The 6,051-nt window shown below is 34.9% G+C and overlaps 1 long non-coding RNA gene across 1 annotated transcript; it reads right to left on the reverse strand.

The window, feature by feature from the left end:
- Positions 1-733: 733 nt before the first annotated feature.
- On the reverse strand, positions 734-4,721 carry LOC141299872 (uncharacterized). Its single transcript, XR_012341867.1, has 3 exons — positions 4,355-4,721; positions 3,939-4,037; positions 734-1,866 (listed from the first exon to the last, which is right to left on the reverse strand). It is a non-coding gene; the product is annotated as an uncharacterized lncRNA (long non-coding RNA).
- Positions 4,722-6,051: the final 1,330 nt, after the last annotated feature.

A 6,051-nucleotide genomic window follows, 5' to 3' on the forward strand; every position in this document is an offset into this window, starting at 1 on the left:
TTAATGGCCACTCCCCTTTTACCTACCACCTGCAAAGCTGATACGAATATGTTTTACTTTTTTATTTACAACAAGATATATAGTATAAGGTCAGGTATTCAGACCACAACTGAACGTTTGAAGAAAATGTAATGCCTTATTATTTAGAATTAGCTATTATTGATGTAAATGCAGCCGTTCGAGGCACATAATTGATTTATTACGGTATTGACGGTATTAGAAAATCCATGTCGTTGCGCAATGTCACACCAGTGCTGACTATGACACCGGTGTACCGCCCACCCCTAATGGAGCATGTTCACAGTAGCTGACGTGTGGTGCATCAACATGCTCTGGCAATGTAGTCAAAAGTTTGTCTTTGTAGGTGAAAAGTCAATACTCCCAGATGAGTTCACACAAGGAAATGTAATCTTTTAGTTTTTAATCGGTTACCAGAATTTGTATAAGCACAAGTAATTACCATTTTGATAAGCCAATATGCTCATGTAAACAATGAGTGACGTATACGCGTGATAGATCACACACGGACTGGGTGAACATTCTCAGGACAGTAGAACGTTCCGGTGGATCAGAGGTAAATAATAATATAAATACTGTTCAGTTTTTTGCACAGACCGATCGTTTTATGTCTTAAAGGGATAGTTCACCCAAAAATGAAAATGTGATGTTTATCAGCTTACCCCCAGGGCATCCAAGATGTAGGTGACTTTGTTTGTAGTCTGTCAGCCATATGATGGCAGTGGATGGGCACAAACCTTTAAAAGTGAAAAAAAAAAAAAAAACATGCACAGACAAATCCAAATTACACCCTGCGGCTCGTGACGATACATTGATGTCCTAAGACACGAAACGATCGTTTTTTTATGAGAAACTGAACAGTATTTATATAATTTTTTACCTTTGATACACAGCCACGTCTAACTGTCCTGAGCACGAACTCATCATCCGGCTCGTTACATGTGTACGCGTTCTGGCGTAGTATACGTAAATGCCGGAAGTCATCTATCCCGTGTGTACGACACTCATTGTTTACACAGTGCACAGAGATTTTGTGTATAGCGGCTATTCAAAATGGTAATTACTTGCACTTATCCTGATTGTTCAAACCGATTGAAAGCTAAAAATTACGTTTGCGCAAACTCATCCAGGACTGCTGACTGTTCACCGATTTCCCCTTACGACGTTTGCGTATACTACGCCAGTGAGCGTACACATGAAATGAGCCGGAGGTTGAGCTCACACTCAGGACAGATGGACGTGGCTGTGTATCAAAGGTAAAAAATTATATAAATACTGTTCAGTTTCTCACAAAAAAAAACACTATTGTTTTGTGTCTTAGGACATCAATGTATCGTCATGAGACGCAGGGTGTAATTTGGATTTGTCTGTGCATGTTTTTTTTTTTTACTTTTAAAGGTAAAACCAAGCACTAAGCCCATCCACTGTTATTATGTGGCTGACAGACTGCAAGGGTTTGAGTTAAATATCTGAAGAAACAAAGTCACCTACATCTTGGATGCCCTGTGTGTTTAGTTTTTTTTTTGTTTTTGGTAAAAAGATTTGGTAACCACTGACTGTCCTTTAAAGAGCATCTCTTCAAAGTTATAAACCTACTTGTTCAAAATAATGTAAAAGTTAATACTTTTTTTAACCTGTATTTGACCTAATATTTACTGAAACCTTCAAACATTTGAACAGGAAATAAATGGGAAACAATTAGAAGCATCAGCAACGATACATTTGTGCTTACAGTGCAGACAGTCACTTGTGCATTCTAGACATCCTCTGTACTCCTCCGTCTCTTGTTCCAATTTTGAGAGATCCCCATCAGCTTCTTGCCAATCATTTCAGCTTTCTTAAGAACCTCTGCAAAACAAATTTGTTTAAATATACTGAATATGCAAGATCAAATTACAAATAGCATTTTTGTGCTTGACTGAATTAGGCTAATGCTTAAAATGAAAATAATTTTGTCAAAAAGATGACATAAAATAAGGAAACTGCCCTCACCTACAGAAAGGAAAACAACAGAGTAAAAAACAAGCTGTACAGATTCTATTCCCATAGACAGGTTTTCTAGGATGTGTTTAGTAAATTGTTAAAAAAAAATGTAACTTACATGTTAAAACAACATATTAAAGAAAAACAACTATTACTCAGGATAATACTAAAAATAATAATAATTATAAAAATAATTCTAAATTGTCATAGAATTGGAGTGTCATTGGAGGGGCATTAGGGAAATCAATAGAGAATTACTGTTCATTCATTCAAACTAATCTAATTAAATTTTTTATTGATAAAATCAGTTTATGAAGCATAAATATGCAATGTGTTTTAAAGGACCACTTCAATTATTGTTATGAGTTAACCATTTAGAAAATAATAATAATAATAACAACAAAAATGATAATACATTTTTTTATCAAGACTTTGTCATTTTACTATTAGGCAGATTCTCGCATTTATATTCTATGTCCATGGATGGAATCGACCAACAAAATAATGCTTAAAGGGATAGTTCACCCAAAAATGAAAATTTGTTTATCTGCTTACCCCCAATGCATCCAAGATGTAGGTGACTTTGTTTCCTAAGAAAAACACAAACAGAGATTTTTAACGAAAACCGGTGCAGTCTGTCAGTCATATAATTGCAGTGGATGGGCACCAAACCTTTAAAAGTAAACAAAAACATGCACAGACAAATCCAAATTACACCCTGCGGCTTGTGACGATACATTGATGTCTTAAGACACGAAAAGATCGTTTTTTGCGAGAAACTGAACAGTATTTATATCATTTTTTACCTTTGATACACAGCCACGTCCATCTGTCCTGAGCACGAGTTTGGCATCAGTTACGTTACATGTGCTCGCGCTCAGGCGAAGAATACGCAAACGCCATAAGGGGAAATCAGTACAAGTCCCGGATGAGTTTTAAATCGGTTTGAACAATCAGGATACGCGCAAGTAATTACCATTTTGAATAGCCGCTATAGCCACAATCTCTGAGCACTGTGGAAACAATGAGTGTTGTATTCATGCGACAGATCGCTTCCGGTGTTTGTGTATACTATGCCAGAGCGCTACACGAATAACGATCCGGATGATGAGCCCGTGCTCAGGACAGATGGACGTGGCTGTGTATCAAAGGTAAAAAATGATATAAAAACTGTTCAGTTTCTAACAAAAATCGATCGTTTCGTGTCTTAGGACATCAATGTATCCTCACGAGTCGCAGGGTATAATTTGGATTTGTCTGTGCATGTTTTTGTTTACTTTTAAAGGTTTGGTGCCCATCCACGTCCATGATAAGGCTGGCAGACCGCACCAGTTTTCGTTAAAAATCTTCGTTTGTGTTTTTCTGAGGAAACAAAGTCACCTACATCTTGGATGCATTTGGGGTAAGCAGATAAACATCAAATTTTCATTTTTGGGTGAACTATCCCTTTTAAGTATTTTTTATTATTATTAATATTATTAATGCTGATGATTTATGAGTGATTTAAAATAGAAATTTTAAAATATTCTTCTTTGTGCCATTGGAAAACAACTGAGTTGATCACAAATTTGGACCATTCTTAAATTTCCAGGATGGATCGACTTAAGGGTTACAGTTTTAATAACATAAGTTAGAGCTCTTAGATAAACTAAAATACTAAAACTTTTTTTTTTTTTTTACTACCTGAAGATTTAACAAAAAAATATATAATAATAAAATAAAAAATAAAATAACACGTAATTGTAGGTTCTGGCAAATTAATTTTTAGAGTCAATTTAGAATTTAAATCATTACACATAATTCAGAATCCTAACTGCACACTGTATTAAGTAAATTATGTAAAAACAAATTTAAATAGGACATAAAAGTAAATTAAAAAGTACATTTTATTAAATTACATCAAATCAAAACTTTGCAAATAGTTAATAAATCCATACCAGAAGTTCTAGTGGAGTGTAGCAGATAAAGAAGAGCCCTCCACTATATTGCCAGTAATCAGCTGAATCCTCAGTCGGTCTGGGGTGGGCTGATAAGTCCTTAAAAATAAAGATTTCACTTTTAAAATTCTTTTGAACTCTTATACAAAATGTTTTTCAATCGTACCAACATTTGCCACTATAAATCATTCAGAAAACATGAACAGTCAGCTTTGAGACTGTTAGTTATTATATAATTAAAAATGTAAGAATATGCCTAACTCATGGCAATCCAAAAAGAAAAAATGTGAATCCCCAAAAAGACACTGGATTCACAACAATAGACTCTTTTTATAAATGTATCAAAACAAGGTAAACACAATTGTAGCTTAAAAATTTGTGCACCCAAATCAAACCAAAACTTAACATAATTTTACCTGCAGCTGCATTTATCCAGACCCATTTAAGGCTCATGAAGGACTCATAATATTTTTTGTAGTGAAACAACTAAAGGACTGATGATGGTAGCATGTTCTCCGTATTTGTTATCTCAGATGAAGAAAGACAAAAGAATAAAAAAGTTAGTCATATTGATAATCAGTGGGGCAAATGTCTTACAAATGTATTTTTGATTATGAGAAGAACCATACTTTTATATTTTAATCCCATGAAAGATTTAGAATCAAAGATTAAAAATAATGTTATTGGTAGCAGTTTGTGTTTTATAGTTAGATTCCTGTGTTTCCGAGCTTTAATAGCACTTTCATCACTGTACTCATTGCTCCTTCTCATGCATTGCGTTTAAATTAGCTGACAACATTCGTAGCCTATCTATAACACATAGCAATATCAGGGGCTACAAATACGTGCTAATATGCTAATCGCGATTAGCATCTGGTGTCACATCTTTGATGAAGCACAGATGCAAGTCATAGTGCGTCTGTTACCTCATGTGGAATTTACACAGAAAGAACATAAAGCTAGAAAGACTGAAATATGTTCCCTTACCTGATATCAGCAATCTGCTTGCAGGACCTCACAGATCCAGTCCGGTCTTCCTCTGTGTTCACATTCCAGCTTTTGTTCTCCACATGTCACATTTAAAATAAAAATGTAACAAACTAACGTATTTTCAAACTTGACCAGTAAAGGCGCGCACAGTTGTCATTGGCCAGTTACTTGTCAGATGGCAGTCAGCTTAACCAATCATGATCCCTCCAGCAAGGTTATACAACCAGCGTGGTAATGGCAAGATAAAGATTTTTTTAAAGAAATATGTGTGTTTAGTGTTATTTGTAGGCTGTATTATTTTAATAGTTGTTCAAAAATTGTTTTCAGTGTATGAAATAAAAATGCAGTTGTAGCCATTCACAAAATTGTAGGTCCACAAAATCAAAACAAAGATATTGATTCAAAATACATACACTATATAGCCAAAAGTACCCTTCTAATGAACAGGTTTGACTACTTTAGTAATTTCCATGAGTACAAATCTTAATGTTTAAGCATAAAATTATATTCTAGGGAATTAATTTTAATAGCAACAGTTTTAACATAACAATGCCTTTGTGTATAAGGCAAGGTTCAGATTGAAATGATTGATTCAGTCAGTGTGGAAGAACTTGACTGGTCTGCATAAAGCCAAGTCTTAATCCCAGTTGAACACCTCGGTGTGACTTTAAATGCAGACATTGAGCCAAAAAGTTATCACTACACCAATGACTTGTACATATTGGTACAGTCATTTGGACAAATCCAAAACTTTTTCAACAGAGATGGAAATACAATTTTTAAATAGGCTACATTAATTATGTTCCCATTTTTGTTGCCACAGTTTTAGAAGTGCCTATTTCTGTTTTAAAGAAGGGGTGTCCTAATACTTTTGTCCATGTGGTGTTTGTACAAGTCATTGGTGTTTGGCGATGAGTTTTTGGCTCAAGGTCATTTAAAAATCAGTCCAGAGGTGTTCAACTGGGATTAGGACTTGGCTTTATGCAGACCAGTCAAGTTCTTCCACACTGACTGAATCAGTCATTTCGGTTTGAACCTTGCCTTATACACAAAGGCATTGTCATCTTACAATTGAAGAGGCTCCTGTCCAAACTGTTGCTATAAAATTAGAAGCACACAATTC

Source organism: Garra rufa, chromosome 23, assembly GCF_049309525.1.
Source record: "Garra rufa chromosome 23, GarRuf1.0, whole genome shotgun sequence".
NCBI lineage: Eukaryota > Metazoa > Chordata > Actinopteri > Cypriniformes > Cyprinidae > Garra > Garra rufa.